This window comes from Mauremys reevesii, linkage group 12 (genome assembly GCF_016161935.1).
Source record: "Mauremys reevesii isolate NIE-2019 linkage group 12, ASM1616193v1, whole genome shotgun sequence".
Classification (NCBI taxonomy): domain Eukaryota; kingdom Metazoa; phylum Chordata; order Testudines; family Geoemydidae; genus Mauremys; species Mauremys reevesii.
Window position 1 is genome coordinate 31913190 of NC_052634.1, and position 18139 is coordinate 31931328.

At 56.5% G+C, this 18139-nt stretch overlaps 2 non-coding genes and 1 pseudogene across 2 annotated transcripts; 1 reads left to right on the forward strand and 2 right to left on the reverse strand.

Moving 5' to 3' along the window:
* Positions 1-18139, forward strand: part of LOC120375680 — a 1085709-nt pseudogene that overhangs the window by 114461 nt on the left and 953109 nt on the right.
* On the reverse strand, positions 392-473 carry TRNAS-UGA. The gene has a single exon. It is a non-coding gene; the product is annotated as a tRNA-Ser (tRNA).
* Positions 17146-17226, reverse strand: TRNAS-AGA. Its single transcript has one exon. It is a non-coding gene; the product is annotated as a tRNA-Ser (tRNA).

Consider the following 18139-nt stretch of genomic DNA (forward strand, 5'->3'; position numbering starts at 1 on the left):
CACTGGCAAGTGTGAGGAGCTTGTCAGCAAGGCCTGTAGTGGGGGGGGGGGGGGGAGCTGGCTGCCAGTGGGCGCTGAGCACCTTTTTTTCTCTCTGTTGGTTCTGCAGCCCCGTAGCTCCCATGGAGTCGCTGACTCAGCTCCTTTCACACCCTAGAGAGAGGAGCAGAACCAGGCCTATGGCTGATCTATGGGGCACTAGGTGAGTGGCAGAGGCTTCAGGTGCTGAGAGTTTGCCCAACCCCTCAACAACACAGTGTGAGGTGGTGTCCCAGGGATCTCCATGAAAGGAGCAGAACAGAATTTACTTGGGGTGGGGAGAGAATTGAGAGTGTCTCAGGGGGTTATACAGAGTATTGCCCGGGTGAGAGACTGGCTAAAACGCAGGCCTCGCTGTGAGCAGGATCTGAACCTGCGCAGGGGAACCCTATTGGATTTCAAGTCCAACGCCTTAGCCACTGGGCCATCACAGCTGTAAGCACAAAACTGCCCCAATGCCAGAGAAACTGGTAAAGAATCCCAATGCCCAGGCGTGAAGTCATCTGAACTACAGGATTCCCACAGCAAACCTGGCTCCCAAAGCACAGGGGGGATTTGGGGTTTGTTCTGTGTGCTTAGCCAGGTGCCACAGGAGTCTTTGCTGCTTTTACAAATCCAGACTAACACGGCCCCTCTGATACTCCTAGTGACACTCTCCAATGGATCCCCATCCTCCACCCACCTTGAGCTAGGTAGGAGCGGATCATCATTATCCCTACTTGAGAGAGGGAGAAGCTGAGGCTGAGAAAGGAGAATTGACTTGTCTTAGGTCACACAGTCAGCCAGTGGCAGAGTTGGGAATAGGACCCAAGAGCCCTGATTTTGAAACTAACCATCAGATCGTGAATTTCAAACACTGAATGACCTGAATAAAGTGCTCTCAGATGAGCTCCACACCAACAACAGTTCACAGTAATTATTCAGCAAGTATTTGAGGAGAACTGCAATGTTAGAGAGAATCATGAACTGCTCAGAGACCATTAATGCAGCAAAGCAGCAAAATTTGTCAAACATATAAGTGGTTATGACTTATTTCCTTGGTCTTAAAGAGAACAACAAGGACCTGAATCTCCTCCTGTCAATAACCCCCTGCTCAGCCAATCAGGGTCGAGACTGAGGACGGGAGGCTGAGGGTTCTCACCAGAGAGCCCAAAGGATGGCCCAGGTCACCGGTGGGGATCACTGCCCGAGCACTATTTCAGCCCCACATTTTTGGGTGGACCTCCCACAGTGGGAGCTGCAGAGCACTCCCCCGCAACACACACATACACACACACACACACACACCACTCCTGGTGATGGGAGGAACAGGTTAAAGGACAAAATAAGCAATAGACAAAGATAAAAGAGGAATGGATGGATGTAGGAAAAGTTGAAACAAAAATGACAAACCCTAATGACCCCAGTGATTCTAAGTGACAAAATCCCAGGTGCGGAATAAAATTCTGCCTCCTTAATTTTGTGTTTTCCATGCCTAGAATTCAACTGTCACCAGATGGATCAGACTGAACAGGTTTCAAACCTCGAGGAGGCTTCAACCTTCTAAACAGGGATGGCTGTTTTCTAGTAAAATCAGGAAAGGGAAGGAGAAAACTCGAAGAAGCTTCCTCCTGGCACTCACGTCCGTGAACCCGAATACTCTCTCAGTCCTCAAAGAGAGACCTGGAGAAGGAGACTTGTTGAAGCAAAGCCACAGGGTCTCTGAGGTTTCCCTGGCCCCTCACCCCTGTCCTGCCTGGCTGATGTCAGCATCTCTCTGTGAGGTCACCACCTCCCCACCACCTTGGACCAATAGTCTGAGGTCCTGCAAAAGGCCTTTGTGATGGACAGCTTTGCTAGGTTTTTATGCATTTGGACAGCAAAATGTTGAGTGTTTACATTAATATCAAGCACTCCTGTATAGAGGAGCCCCTGAACATAATGGAGAATGGAAATGAAAATGTTTAACTTTTTAAAAAAAGAAAGAAGGTTATAAGAGAACACGGGGGTTTGAACTGAGGACTACGTGAAAACTGCAGTTAAGCACTCTAACACTGAGCAATATCCCCAATGACAACAGGAGTATGGAATCGTGATGTCCAGGACTTTGAAGGACAAACCCTGATTCATCAAGCTCCTTTGCCATTCCCGGACCACAGGTGGTTTTCAAAATGGGGTTTGATTAAACTTCTTAAATGTGGTAAACACCACAGCTTGCACACCCACCGATATAGCTTCTCCCACTGACATAGCTGCCACCTCTTGGGAAGTGGATTAACTACACCCCCAGGAAAACTCTCTCCCATCAGCCTAGAGCAGTGGTTCTCAAATTGTGGGGCAAGACCCCAAAGTGGGTCATAACCCTGTTTTAATGGGGTCGCAAGGGCTGGCATTAGACTTGTTGGTGCCTGGGGCTGAAACCAAAATCTGTGCCCCACCACCCAGGGCTGAATCCCTCAAGCTCTGGTTTTGCCCTCCCCCAACTGGGGCAGGGCTCAGGCTTTGTCTCGTCTGCCTGTGCTCAGTGTAGTGGGGCTTGGTGTGTCTTTCTAGGGTCATGTAGTAAGTTTTTTGGCAAAAAGGGGTTATAGTGAAAGGAAGTTTGAGGAACCCTGGCATAGAGCCACTGAGTATGTCTAGACTTGGCTCCCTGTGGCAGATCAGACACTGGAAGTACAGCCATGGAGACACCACACCCCAGCCTGGCCTAGCAGGCAAGAATCAAACCTCCACAGACAAGTGGCTGTTGTTTTCTAACCCATCTCCCTAAGCCCTCAGCCACCACCACTTAACAGAGGGGCTTTTCTACACTATGGTTCTGGTCTCACTGAAGGGTCATTTCCAATTGTTTGCTCAGACCAGCATTAGGGAAAATGGTGCCCTGGGCAAAGCTTGTACTTTGGCACTTCCCCATTGCCCCTGGACGATCCCCACTCCCCCTTTACCGCTAGCTCCTGCACTCCCAACCCTTGCACCTCCTTCACCCCTAACTCCTGCCCCCTCCTGTGCCCCCTTTGCCCTTAACTCCCTGGGCCACCAGCCATTGCCCCTCTCCTGCAGCCCCTTCACATGGCTCCAGTGCTGGGGGCCCCGCACTTGTTCTCCCTTTCCCTGAGCTTTGGCATCACTAGCCCCTGCTTAGCGAGTAGGATTCAGTGGTCCGCAAAATGTGGGGCATGACTCCTAGGGGGACACAGAGGAACATTCATGGAGTCAATGAAATCAATTGAGCTTCTTCAGTCTCTCGCTGCAGATATTTCCCTTGTTTTTAAAGGCAAAAATCCTGATCTTTCCAATGGGAGCTGCTGCTTCAATGTTCAGTTTGGGGAGGGATCTGGCTGCACTCAGAGATCTGCCCACGGGTTACAATCTGCGATCCGAAGGGTCAAACGCAAACAGCGTTTAGATGGGACCGTTAGTGCCGCCCCCGTGTGGCCAAAGATCAGAACTGACCAGCAGAGTTTACAGCTGGAGCCTGGGACGCTCCTGAACAAACTGGGCCCAAAGCCTCTCGCGTGGAATCCTCGCTGTGCAGCAGGAGGCGGAGGGAAGCTGATTGTCAGGGCTCAGGGCTGCACCCTGCCATGCTGAGCCGGTGTCTGTGCTAAGCTCGGCATCAATCAGGTGATTCTGGGAAGTTCGGGGTCCCCGGGCTCCCACAGGAGGGTGAAGCAGGTCACCCCTGGAGCAGGTTAAAGCTGCAGGTTGACAGTGGGGTTGCTGCCCCTGTGAACAGCTGCTGTAGCACAGCCTGGGCAGGACAGGGAGAGCCAGTTATACCCCCCCCAGCCTGTATCGGGGGATGGGAGCACTCACACCCTGGGGACCCACCCACCAGAGATCTACGGGGGGGAGAGTGGCACCCACACACCCAGGATCTTGTAGGGGGGGACAAGGGCATCCACACTCCGGGATCCTCTGCAGAGGGACGGACACCCACACATCCAGGATTCTGTATGGGGGCAGAGGTACCCGGACACCTGGACGGGGATGGGGGCACCAAACATCCGAGATCTTACCTGGGAGGACAGCGGCGCCTCCAGCTCGACATGAGACGGGGGCGGGGGAAGCAGGAGCATTTCCCAGTTCCAGGCTGTCCCCGTCTGGCCCAGGCACAGAGCTCACAAGCAGTGTTTAAAGCTCCAGCTGCCAGGCTGTAAAACAAGCCGGGCCCCGTGGCTGGTGCCTGTGATCCCAGCTCCTGGGGAGGCTGAGGCCGGCGGATCGCTTGAGCTCAGGAGTTCTAGGCTGCAGGGGGCTGTGCCGATCGGGTGTCCGCACTAAGTTCAGCATCAATATGGTGATCCCAGGGAAACTTGGGGTCTCCAGGTTGCCTAAGGAGGGGTGAACCGGCCCAGGTTGGAAACAGAGCAGGTCAAAACTCCTGTGCTGATGAGTAGTGGGATCGCACCTGTGAATAGCCCCTGCAGTGTAGCCTGGGCAAGACAGTGAGACACGGTCTCTTTTTAGACACCCCTACCCCGCAGAGCCTGGAGTGGGGGATGGGAGCACCCACACGCTGGGGAATCTGACTTGCGGGTTAGAGACGCACCCAAGCAACACGGATCTTGAAAAGAGGAACAGCGACACCCACACACCACAGAGCCTGGATGGGGGCAGGGGAACCACACACAGGAGCTAGTTCATGGGGTGGGGGACACACCCATATGCTCCGTTGCACCATTCTTAATGAGAAGAACAGGGGCATCCGCACAACGGATCCTTAATGAGCTGGGGGACACCCACACACTCCACTATTAACCAGGAGGGACAGGGGCACCAGACACCCCCAGTAGCATGGAGAACCCCCACATCCACCGGATCCCTCATGGGGGGTAAGACAGAGGGGATTATAATGGGGCCCAGTGCACCCACGCACCAGGGATTGTTAAGGGTTGAAGGGACAGGGACACCCATACACACTGAGATCACGTCCTTGGAGGAACGCAAAACCTCCACAGAAGGACCTGGTCTGTTCCATGATGGCAGCCCAGCCTGGGTGAGTCAAAGTCTCTTTTTATACAGCCATGCCCCAGAGATCCTGACTAGGGCGAGAGAGACACCCACCCACCAGAGATCCTTAATGGTCTAGGGTGCACCCACACACCAGGGATTCTTATGGGTGGGAGGAATGGAGACAGCCAGACACACTGAGATCACTTCCTCCCAGGAGCCTGGGCCAGACAGGGAGACACAGTCCCCCTTTACAGATCTGCCAGACAACCTTCCTCCCACCCCCCTCCACACAATGTTCTTATCTGGAGGTGAAGCCAGGGAAACCACATGGAGGATTCTTATCTGGGGAACTGGGGGGACCCACTTACCACCAGAGATTCTTAAGGGCAGGAGGAACAGGGACTCCCACCTCTGCAGCATGGGGGTGGGTCGCCTGCTGGGATCATCGGGGCATATTTCACCTCGTCAGTTCCCTGCCATTGCCTTGGGGGCCCCTTGTTCGCTGCCTCTGGCACCCAGTTTAGCCTCCTTCCTGAGTGCTGAAACGCTTTGATCTATCTAAGGTCTGTGGGATCAATACGTGTCATGGTGTAATTCTGTGTTATTTGGGGGTCAGACTAGCTGAGCTAATGGCCCCTTCTGCCCTTAAACACCATGAAAACATTTCCCTGGTTTCTCCTTGCGCCTGACAGACACCACGGTGAGGGGCCCAAAAGAAGATCCTGGACACAGCGCTCTGGCTCTTACTTTACTTGGGGACGTCAGCGCTTTCCTAGCAAAGCTGCTGCTAAAGCACTGGATTTGGGGAACGGTTCAGCTCCGATTCAGAGATCTGCCTGCGCGGTGTGAACCTGCCACGAGGAGTGGGAAACGCAACCAGCAACGGGAGGCGCTGGCTGAGCTCCGGGCTGTCCCCGTGTGGCCAAAGCTTAGAACTGAGCAGCGGAGTTTAAAGCTGGCGCTGGGAGCGACCTGAACACGCGGGGCACGAAGGCTCCTTCATGTAACGCTTGTTGGGTGGGCAGCTGAGCGTAGCTGATTGCCGGAGTTCAGGGCTGCACCCCGGGGTGCTGAGCAGGTGTCTGTGCTCAGGTTGGCCTCGCGATGATGGTTTCTGGGAAGTTTGGGGCCGCCAGTCTCCCTAAAGAGAGGGGAACCAGGCCAGAAAAGGAGGCTTTCAAAACTCTGGTACTAATTGCCAGTGGCACTGACCCTGTGAAGAGCCGCTGCAGCCCCGCCAGGGAGAGCCGGTCTCTCTTTGTGCAGCCCCCTCCATTCCTCAGGACAAGGCTTGTGCTCAAAGATCTGTGCCCCGTGTTTTTACCTCCGTGTGAAGCGCGCAGAGCAAATAACCCTCAGCGCCTCAGCTCAGTTCCAGGCTCCACTTCCACTCGCTCAGGCAAGATGGTGCAGAGCAGGGCCGGCTTTAGGCCTATTCCACCAATTCCTCCGAATCGGGCCCCGCGCCTAAGTGAGAATCCCTTCCCTGGCTAGAGGCGCCTCTTTAATTTTTACTCGCCTGGCAGCGCTCTGGGTCTTCGGCGGCGGGTCCTTCAGTGCCGCCAAAGACCTGGAGTGAGCGAAGGACCTGCCGCCAAAGAGATGGAGCACCACCCGGTGAGTACAAGCCCCGCGCTTCCTAAAGCCGGCCCTGGTGCAGAGGAGCCCCTGGGTGGCTGTGGGCCTGGGGAGGGTGGCTTTTGATTTTTCGGCCTGACTGCTACGGGCAGCAAGGCCAAAAGTCAGATGGCCGGCTCTCCTGTCCACCACGCTCATCAGGAGCCCTTAGTCGACAGGCTCGGAGAATGCGGGCAGCGTCCCCCACTACCTCTCGCACGCAAAGCGAGCGCTCTGCCGCTTGAGCTAATTCCCCGCAGCTGGCCTGACTCTCAGGCACCGGGCAAAAAAAGGCAAGGGCTCTGTGGCCTTAAGCAGAACACAGCCTGAAATGGGGGAGGGGCGCTACCCAGAGATGGGGAAGGGGGTCCGAGTCCCAGCCACGCTCCTCGGCGCAAACACCAACGCTCCCTCCCTGGAGTGTGTCTGGGCTGAGAGTTAGCCCCTGAAACAAGCACCAAGCTTCAGAAGACAACGCAGGGATAGATCACTTGACGATTGCCTGCTCTGGCCATTGCCTCTGAAGCGCCTGGCATCGGTTACTGTCAGAAGACGTGATAGTGGCCTAGATGGACCATCGGTCTCACCCAGGAGGGCCGTTCTTATCTTCACCACTTTCCTCTAACCCAAACAAAGCCAGGAGAGGTCCCACGGCTTCCTTGCCGCTGGAGGACGTGAGCATTGATCCCCGCTGCCTCTTGGAGTGCGGGGGAGTCCGACTCTGCACCCCTCTTCCTGGGACTCACAGTGATTTTCAGCCAGCCAGTAAAACAGAAGGTTTATTGGACACAGGAACACAGGCTACAGCAGAGCTTGTGGGCAGAGCCAGGACCTCTCAATCTGGCCCTTCTGTGGTTCAGGGTGCTTGGATCCCAGCCTAGGATTCTCTGAACTCCCCTCACCCAGCCCTAAATCGAAACTGACTCCCCCTCTCCACTCGGCTCTCTCCTTTGTCTAGCTCCCCTGGCAGAGATGTTGACCTCCCCTCCCCCCTGCCTAGCTCAGGCTACAGGCTGAATACCTGTCCCTCACCTAACGTCCTCCCCGTCTCCCCCAACCCCCACACAGACAGCCCCTACTCCATCACATCTCTCCCCCTTTTGAGACTGAACTGAGTGGGGTCACTCTGTCCAGTGACCCGGGGAAGTTCAGGGCCCCCTCTCCGGGACAGCGCGTCTGCTATCAGGTTGGCACTTCCCTTCACGTGGACCATGTCCATGTCGTAGTCCTGCAGGAGCAGGCTCCACCTCAGGAGCTTGGCGTTAGCTCCTTTCAGCTGGTGCAGCCAGGTCAGGAGAGAGTGGTCTGTGTACTCGGTGAAGTGGTGCCCAAAGAGATATGGCTCCAGTTTCTTAAGGGCCCACACCATGGCCAGGCATTCCTTCTCGATGGCCGCGTAGTTCTGCTCCCGGGATAGCAACTTCTTGCTCAGTTACACGATGGGGTGTCTCTCCCCCTTTTCATCCTCCTGCATCAACACCATCCCCAGCCCCGTGTCTGAGGCGTCAGTGAACACCATAAAGGGCTTGTCAAAGTCTGAATTTGCCAGAACTGGGCCACTGAGCAGAGCCTCCTTCAGCGCCTAGAGAGCCTGCTGGCACTCCTCGGTCCAGACCACCTTGTCTGGCTTCCCCTTCTTGCACAGCTCAGTGATGGGGGCAGCTATGGCGGTAAAGTGGGGCACGAACCTTCGATAGTACCCCGCCATCCCAATAAAGGCCTGGACCTGCTTCTTGGTTTGGGGAGCGGGCCAGTCTCTGATCACCTCCACCTTGGCTGGTTCCGGCTTTAGGCAGCCGCTCCCCACCCGATGGCCCAGGTAAGATACTTCAGCCATCCCCACCTTGCACTTCTCAGCCTTTGCGGTTAGCCCAGCCTCTCGGAGTTGGTTCAGCACTTGTTTAACCTGGGACACGTGGTCCTCCCAGGTCTGGCTGAAGACGCAGATGTCGTCAATATACGCCACGGCAAAACTCTCCATCCCCCTCAGTTGCTGATCCACCAGACGCTGGAAGGTGGCCGGCGCTCCCTTGAGGCCGAAGGGCAGGGTCAGAAACTCGTAGAGCCCCAGAGAGGTGATAAAGGCCAATTTCAGCCTGACATCTGCGTCCAGCGGCATTTGCCAGTAGCCCTTTGTAAGATCCATGGTGGTGAGGTACCGAGCGCCTCCCAGCTTGTCTAGGAGCTCGTCAGGCCTGGGCATGGGGTTGGCATCAGATACAGTGATGGCATTGAGCTTTCGATAGTCCACACAGAACCGGATCGACCTATCCCTTTTGAGGACCAGGACCAGCGGCTAGGCCCAAGGGCTGGAAGATGGCTGGATCACCCCCAAAGCCAGCATGTCCCTGACCTCTCTTTCTAGGTCCTGGGCAGTTTTTCCTATGACCCGAAAAGGGGAGCGTCGTATGGGGGGGGGGGGGGGGTGTGACCCGGTCTCCACCTGGTGGACAGTCAAATTAGTGCGCCCGGGCTGGTTGGAAAACAGCTGTCGGTACAGATGCAGCACCCCTGTGATCTCAGCCTGCTGGGCCAGGGTCAGCTGATCAGAGAGGGGAATCGCCTCCAGGGGGGAACCAGCCTTTGTCCCCGGGAATAGATCCACTAAAGGGTCATCTCCCGGCTCCTCCCAATGTCCACACACGGCCAACACCACATTCCCCCTGTCATAGTATGGCTTCATCATATTCACATGGTACACCCGGCGGTGATGAGCCCGGTTAGACAGCTCCACCACATAGTTTACCTCATTTAGTTGCTTGATAACCTTGAAGGGCCCTTCCCAGGCAGCCTGGAGTTTGTTTTTCCTCACGGGGATGAGAACCATCACTTGTCCCCCAGTGACGAAGGCGCGGGCCCGCGCCGTGCGGTCGTACCAGACCTTCTGCTTCCTCTGGGCTCGGGCCAGATTCTCCCTGGCCAGGCCCATGAGCTTGGCAAGTCTTTCCCAGAAGGTCAGGACATACTCCACCACTGACTCGCCATCGGGCAGCCTTCCCCTCCCATTCGTCTCTCATCAGGTCCAGGGGCCCCCTTACCCGCCTCCCATATAACAGTTCAAAAGGCGAGAACCCGGTAGATTCCTGGGGTACCTCCCTGTACGCGAACAGCAGGTGAGGTAAGTACTTGTCCCAGTCCTGTGGGTGCTGGTTCCTAAATGTTTTTAGCATCATCTTTAGCGTCCCATTTAACCTCTCCACCAGCCCGTTGGTCTGGGGGTGATACGCTGAGGCCCAGTTGTGCCGGACCCCACATTTCTCCCACAGGGTCTGGAGCAGGCTCGACATGAAGTTGGACCCCTGGTCCGTTAAGACTTCCTTGGTGAACCCCACCCAGCTGAAAATGGTCAGCAGCGCATCTGCCACGGTGTCTGCTTCGATAGAGGACCAGGCCACCGCCTCAGGGTAGCGAGTGGCGAAATCTACCACCACCAGGATGTATTTCTTCCCCGACCGGGTCGCCTTGTTGAGAGGTCCCACTAAGTCCATGGCCACCTTCTGGAAAGGTTCTTCTCTGATGGGCAAAGGCCTCAAAGCTGCTTTCCCCTTGTCCTGGGCCTTCCCCACCCTCTGGCAGGGGTCACAGGATTGGCAGTACTGTCGAACATGGGTAAAGACCCCAGGCCAGTAAAAGTTCTGTAGCAGCCTCTGCCTGGTGCGCCGGATTCCCTGGTGCCCTGCGAGGGGAATGTCATGGGCCAGGTACAGGAGCTTGTGGCAAAACTTCTGGGGAACCACCAGCTGCCTCCTGTTCCCCCATGACTCCACTTCCCCGGGGGGAGACCATTCTCGGTACAGGAACCCCTTCTCCCACAGGAACCTCTCCTTGCAACCTCTCCTCATGGTCTGTACTGCACTGAGGTTAGCCCGGTCCCTGAGCTTCCGCAAGGAGGGATCCTTCTGCAACTTGGCCTGGAACTCGGCAGCTGGGACAGGGATGGGGACCTGCTCTCTCTCACCAGCTGGGACTGAGGTAGCAGCCTCTCTGGGTCGTGTCCCTGAGCGTTCCCTCCCCACCAGGTTAGGGTCCGGCACCTCGGGCAGAGTACCTTCCCCGTTGTCAGGCGCAGTGCCCTGCGCCGACTCTGACTACGGGTCACGACCAGGGCACCCGGGCGTTGCTTGGCCAGTCCTCGAGGTCCCCCCCATTAACACCTCCGTGGGCAAATGTGGGTGTACCCCCACATCCTTGGGGCCCTCCTTGGCCCCCCACTTCAGGTGCACCCTCACCACGGGCACCTTGAATGGGGTACCACTCACACCCCTCACGGTCAGGTAGGTGTCGGGCACCATCCGATCTGGGGCCACCACCTCGGGCCGGGACAGCGTCACCTCTGCGCCCGTGTCCCAGTACCCAGTGACCTTCCTCCCATCCACCTCCAGGGGAACAAGGCACTCTTTCCGGAGGGGCAGCCCCGTGCCCACCCTGTAACCCAAAAACCCGGAGACTGGAGCATCCAGCCCCCCAGAGGAGCAGACCTGGGGCCCTCCTCCCTCCTTCCCAGGTGGTACGCGGCCAGCCCCCCTTTCCTGGGAATGTTGCCCCTCATCTGATTGGGTCTTTACCCAGTCAACCCTCTGCGGGTTGGGTCTGCTCGGTCTGTCCCTGAGCTTGGGGCACTGGGCCCGTATGTGGCCTCATTGGCCACAGTGATAGCAGCCCATGTCTCGTGGGTCCCCTCGAGTGGGTCGGATGGACCTGATGCTGGATGTTCCCCTTTGGTGGGGGTTCTCCATAGGCCCCCGCTGGGAGGTCCCATGGTGACTTTCTCTCTGCGTTGAGGCAGGCCTGCTCCCTCGAGACTCCTCCCTGTTATCCCCTGCCCGACTGTCCACAAATTGGTCGGCCAGCTGGCCTGCGTGCTGCGGGTTCTCCGGCATCTGGTCCATCAACCACAGCCTCAGGTCAGACAGGCACTGCTCATACAGGTGCTCCAGTATGAATAGGTCAAGCAGGTCCTCTTTAGTTTGGGCCCCGGCTGTCCACTTGCGGGCATACCCCTGCGCCCAGTTGACCAGTTGTAGGTATGTGACCTCACGGGTTTTACGCTGACTCCAGAACCTTTTCTGGTACATCTCAGGAGTCAGCCCAAACTCACGGAGCAGGGCCTGTTTGAACAGTTCGTAGTCCCCTGCCTCCGCCCCTTTCATTCAGCTGTACACCTCCACGGCGGTGGAGTCCAGTAAGGGGGTGAGAAACGGGATCCTGTCTGCAGGGTCAACCCGGTGCAGCTTGCAGGCATTCTCAAAGGCCGTCAGGAAGGTATCTATCTCCTCCCCCTCCTTACGCCGGGCCAGGAAGCTTTTATCAAAGCTCTTTGTAGGCTTCGGTCCCCCCTCACTCACCGCAGCCGGGGCCCCGCTGCTTCTCAGCTGGGCCAGTGCCAGCTCACGCTGGCGCTGGTTCTCCTCGTGTTTACGCTGGTTCTCCCGCTCCCTCAGTTCTTGCCTCCTTAACTCGAGTGCCTCCCTGTCATATTCCAGCCACATCTGTTCCAGGGACGGGGAGCTCCGCCGGGACGATCCCCTGCTGGCCGCCAGGGTCCAGGTGCCCTCGGTATTCGCTGGGCTTCCCCCAACCCCTCCCCTAGGTATAGGTGGGCAGGGTCTCGGGGTGTCCTCGGCAGCAGTCTGGCCCCTCCCAGCCATGTCAGGCCCCGGGGCCCACACTGTGTCCACTGGGTGGCTTCCCTCTGGGACAGGGCTCGGTTCACCCAAGCGATCCTTCTCCTCCAGCTGGGCAATTAGCTGGTCTTTGGTGGACCTCCCAATGTGCAGCCCCCTCTGCCTGCTCAGCTCCACCAGGTCGCTCTTAAGGTGCTTAGCATACATCTTCCTGCTGGCCACTCGCCGGCCTGTGCTCTCAGCTTCCCACCGGTTCCAGGGAGACCCCTCGTGCACCAGCCCTTCATCAGGTCACCACCTCTCTGCCAGGATCGAGCTGCAGACTCCTCCGCCCCTGGGACTGCTCCTGCGATCCCCCCGGGGGACCCTGTTACTGCAAAGTCCTCCTCTCTGGTCACACACTCCCAGGTGTTAATCGCCTCCTGAAACTGTCTCTCTCTGTCTCTTCAGCCCACCTGGTCCCCATCAGTTCCCCCTTCATTTTGCTGGTCCCCAGTCACTTACTGCAGGAAGCACCGTCCACGGGGTGCAGTAGGTCCCGCCGCTGCCACCAGTTGTAACAGAGTGTGGGGGAGTCCGACTCTGCACCCCTCTTCCTGGGACTCACAGTGACTCTCAGCCAGCCAGTAAAACAGAAGGTTTATTGGACAACAGGAATACAGGCTACAGCACAACCAGGACCCCTCAATCGAGTCCTTCTGGGGTTCAGGGTGCAGGGATCCCAGCATAGGATTCCCTGAACTCTCCCCCCAAGCCCCAAATCGAAACTGACCCAACCCCTTCCAGCCGGCTCCCTGGCTTTGTCTAGCTCCCTGGGCAAAGGTGTTGACCTCCCCTCCCCCCGCCTAGCTCATGGTACAGGCTGAATACCTGTCCCTCACCTAAAATCCTCCCTGGCTCTCCCAACCCCCACACAGACAGCCCCTACTCCATCACAGCAGGTCAGGACTGGGATAGCAGGGGCTGCGGGTCGGGAGTGAGGGGCATTAGCAGAGTCTTGAGGTCAGGACTGGGATAGCAGGGGCTGCGGGTCGGGAGTGAGGGGCACCGGCAGAGCTGTGATTCTGCAGGTCAGGACTGGGATATCAGAGGCTGCAGGTTGGGAGTGAGTGGCACCGGCAGAGCTGTGATTCTGCAGGTCAGGACTGGGATAGCAGGGGCTGCGGGTCGGGAGTGAGGGGCACCCGCAGAGCTGAGGCTGGAGGTCAGGACTGGGATAGCAGGGGCTGCAGGTCGGGAGTGAGGGGCACCAGCAGAGCTGTGATTCTGGAGGTCAGGACTGGGATAGCAGGGGCTGCAGGTCGGGAGTGAGGGGCACCCACAGAGCTGTGAGTCTTGAGGTCAGGACTGGGATAGCAGGGGCTGCGGGTCGGGAGTGAGGGGCACCGGCAGAGCTGTGAGTCTGGAGGTCAGGACTGGGGTAGCAGGGGCTGCGGGCCGGGAGTGAGGGGCACCGGCAGAGCTGGAGGGAGCCCAGGGGGCTACGGGTCAGGAGTGAGGGGCACCAGCAAAGCTGTGAGTCTGGAGGTCAGGACTGGGATAGCAGGGGCTGCGGGTCGGGAGTAAGGGGCACCGGCAGAGCTGTGAGTCTGCAGGTCAGGGACTCGGGCTTAATCCAAGTGCAGAATCTTCAGTTGTGTATGTTTCTCTCCTTTCCCACTTCTGCCCAAGCGGCAAGGGAGAAGCGGAGGAGACACGCTGGCCCGAAGACGCCTTCCTCCCACTTCCCTGTACGCTGTGCAAAGCTCTTGGCCTGCCTCATGCCTCGTCAGGAAAGCACGGCCATGCGGCCCAAGCCTGAGTCACGTCCGCAGCCTGGCCCACCCCGCCCCGGCTGACGGCCGCGCAGAGCCACGCGAGTCAATAGCAGGTCGAGTCAGGGCCATGTAACCAGCCCTCCTGGAGCTCTGGTTCTGGGGTGGCTGGGGCCATGCTACCCACTCTGGGGCTGGGAGGGAGGCTGGGGGCATGATGGGGCTGGGGCACTAGCCTCGGGCAGGAGCTGGCTGCTGCGGTGGGGGGGCTCTGGGCTCCAGTGGGGTTTGCAGAAGGGGCGGGGCCTCAGGTGGAAGGGGCGGGAGAGGGCGTTAGTGTCCCCCCAGCTGGCGGTTCTCGCCCTGCCCATGGTGTTGCAATGACAGAGGCTGCCCAGGCTGCACTTGTATCAAGGTTCCCCCACTAGGTGGCGGCGCAGAGGCTGCAGGAGACAGGCAGGTGGCAGCAGGGGAAGTGGCGACACAGGAGCTCTCAGCAGCAGGGTGAAGGACAATGCTGTGGAGCGGCAGCGACGCAGAGTGAACAGGGCAAACCGAGAGCCAGTTGAGGGAGTGTCGGCAGCAGAAGCTGAGGTTTCTCTTGATGCCTTCCCTTCCCTCCTCCACCTCTGGGGCTTTGCTGCCCAAGGGGAGTGGGGGTTGGGGAAGGAGAGCGGAGGGGTCTGTTAAAGGAACATTGTATTGGCCTGTCACACCGCAAGGTGAGAAACTGAGGCGAAGGACACGGCCCAGCGTACTCTGGGGTGGGGTTTTTTCCTTTTGATCATAGATGTGAATGTGGTTGTGGTGGAAGCAGTAAATACTTTTCAGTGGCCTGGCTAGCTCAGCTGGCAGCACCTCTGGCTCTTACTCTGAAGGTTGAAGTTACAATTCCCTGTTTGGGTGCTTGGGGCTTCTCTTCAACAATACAACACACAATCTGCCTAAGCCCCCACCCAGTAACCTGGGGAAACTAACCCTGGCCACTGGGTGCCTCTAAGAGGCGATACTTTCCCCACTCACACGCACTGAGTGTAGAAAAGAAACTTTAATAAAAAGGAGGAAAATCACCTTGTATTAACTTGGGAAAACACCACAATCAGGATTCATAACACAACACTAAGAGCAAAACACCCCCCCTAACACAGTGTGCTGGGCAGTGGCCTTTTGCCTCAGGCTCCTAAATCCAGACCCCAGAAGCTCTGTGGATGTGCCCCTCCCTTCACTGCACCTCACCCACAGCTGCTGCCCTGGGTCAGTGAAAACCCAGAGTTCACCTCTCACCTCCTGGGGGGAAAGCCCCTTTCTCCCTCCGCTGTCTGGCCACATTGCCGGCCGCTTGCCGTTCCCCCCTGTCACCGCTCTGCTGGCCACCCTCTCTGCTCTGGGACGTCTTGTGGTCCCACCAGGAGCTGAACAGGCTCCCTAAAAGTAGCAGCCACCAGAGCCCGAACAGTAGCCCCATCCCTTCTACTCAACTCCACGCCCCTGCCCCACCCCTTCTCCCCAAGGCCCCGCTCCTGTGCTGCCTCTTCCCCCCAGACCCCACTTCCCGCTCACTGCTCTCCGTCCCCTCCCCACCCTCACTCGCCCTTACGGTCATTACAAAGTGGCAAGGCAGAGCTCTCCCATTTTTAAAAGCCCTGGGGTGTTGTTCCCCCCTGTCCAGGCACCCCGGGTCCCTGCACTTCACACAGCTCTCCCTGATTTCAGCTGTTAGTGAGGGAGCCTCACTGCTAGCGCAGACTGGGCAGTTTCTTGCATGAGAGACACTGTCCCAAAGCAGGACTAATGCTTAGAGCTGGTTCTCAGTGATTTCAGATCTGTTGGGCTGCAGCAAGACTCTCCATTGAGTCTTAACCAGCTCTGTTATTACACAGGGAAGAACAAATGAGTCAAATGGTGCCTGGAACCCTTAAGAAGGATCCACCCCACCAAGTACAACACTTGTCGCTACCTGCTCTCAACTCCACTGAGAATGTTTTGGGGTCACGCCTTGGCTTTATCAACCTAGGGGGTCTCAGAAAATCATAATTAACAGGTATTCCAGTGGCACAATTCGTTAGTGCACAGTACTTATAGGGCAGTGCTGAGAGGAGCTATGCTGAGGTTGTGAGTTCAAGCCTCACCTGGAGGGCTGGTTTTCATTAACCAAGTGGCATCACCCCCTCATTTGGCCCTGTGGAAGGTAGAATTCTAGCCCAGGGGACCCTGAGGAGAGGAGGAGTCAAAAATGCCCCTCCAATTATTACTTCCTCTCCAGAGTGCAGGCGAGAATCTACAATCCTTTCTCCTCCACCAGCCCCTGTGCCTGCTGAACCCTGGGCGGCTGCACTGCTGTGCTGGGGTATCTCTGCAGGGGGAAAAGCTGCTGTGGAGCAATGTAGAGCAGGTGCAGGAAGGAGCCGGGGTCACTATTCACATTCTGACCTGCACAATTTTCCAAATTTGGGGCTGTCTGAGAACAATTCTAGGGGAAGGTGAACGCAGAGCAGTGATACTGGAGGTGCCCAAACCTCCAATGGGGGCGGCGTGGAAATTAATAATGGGAAGATCATTTGCAAAACTTCACTCGTCATCACTGACAAGATTTGTCTCTGTTCTTATTTCATGCTGTGGTGTTAGTTAGAAGAATCAGGACATATTTTTACTATATTAATTAAATATTTAATTTTATTTAACCAAGCCAAAAACTTAGTGTCACTTATTTTTTCTCTCTCCTAGCAAGTGTGAATTGAATTTTGTGACTTTCTGGAAAGTGCAGCGAGATTAAATGTGGGGAATTCAGTCTCTGTGTTTGTGAGCTGATGTTTTACTCTCACAGGTCAGTGCCTGCATTGAAATACCAAGAGGGATCTAAGGGCTGGTGTACAGTGGGCACTGAACTGGCAGAGCGACGTCTCTCAGGGTGTGAATCCCCCCTCCCCCCAAACCCATATAGTTAAGGTGACCTAAGCCCGGGTTAGATAGTGCTAAAGGAAAGGAAGAATTGTTCTGTCAATGCAGCTATTACAGAGATGGTAAAACCCTCCAGTCACTGTCCACTCCAAAGTGCTATAGCAGTGCCACAGCAGCATTATAAGTGTCAACAGAGTGAAAGTAGATCTGGCTTCAGTTTGCACTGTGGATGCTCAGGCACTAAGTCTACAGTAATAATAACAAAAGTGCAGTGCTTGCGTAGCTGGCAGGATTTGAACCTGCGCAGGAGACCCCAATGGATTTCTAGTCCATCGCCTTAACCACTCGGCCACAACTACTTAATACACAGCTGTGCTACTACATGATGATTCTGTTCTCACTGAATTGTCACTTCAAATTGCTCAGACCAGCTTCCCCAGCACACTCATGGCTGCACATCAGTGTAAGTGTGTCCTTGGGTGAACAGCGAGAATTCCTGCCCATTTCCCTTCCGGCTAGAGCAGGATGAGAGTGTGTTTGTGTGAACGACATTGCTGTAGATTGTTGTTCATTCCCCACTCTGACAATTCAGACAGTCCCTTTCCCATTCAAATCTCCAGCACATCATTCCAATAGCAGGAGGCAGGATTTCTCTGGGGCACTGAAATTTTTTCAGGGGGCTGGCGCGTGAACTCAGCCTTGCATTCCACCCTTGATGTTTCATGGACTAACAACAGCAGCAGAAAGAAAGAGCGGAGCCAATATCTCCCTGCCAGGGATGCAGGGGCCACGTCCCCTCTGTCTGACCATCGCCATTGCAGGAGAGAAGGGTTCACTGGAGTCGAATGCCCTGGCTCAGACCAGAGACACAGGGAGGTTTTGCTGTTCACGGATCTGTGCAAAGGAAATTGTGTGTCTGTGTGAAATTGAGGCAGGAAATGAAACACCCAATGCCCTAAGGAATGTGGGTGAAGGACTCGGGCTGAGCAATGATTTAACAGGGGTTTGTTTCAATTTATTGGCCTGATTATAACTATGGCTAAAAGCCCCCTGTACCAGGGGCTGCGGGACAGGACAGGCAGTTCTGCGTGGAGTGTTCAGAGCTGCCCCCTATCTGCCCTTTCTCTGCACCGCCCCTGCTCCCAGAATGCACCAGGCCCTGGACTGAACTCTTCCCCTGCTGGCCAAGCTGGTTTCGTTTGCTGTGATCCTGTTGGCTTGGCAGGGGGGGGAAGTGACAGTCCCACCCCAGAGCCAACGCCTCCCTGTCAC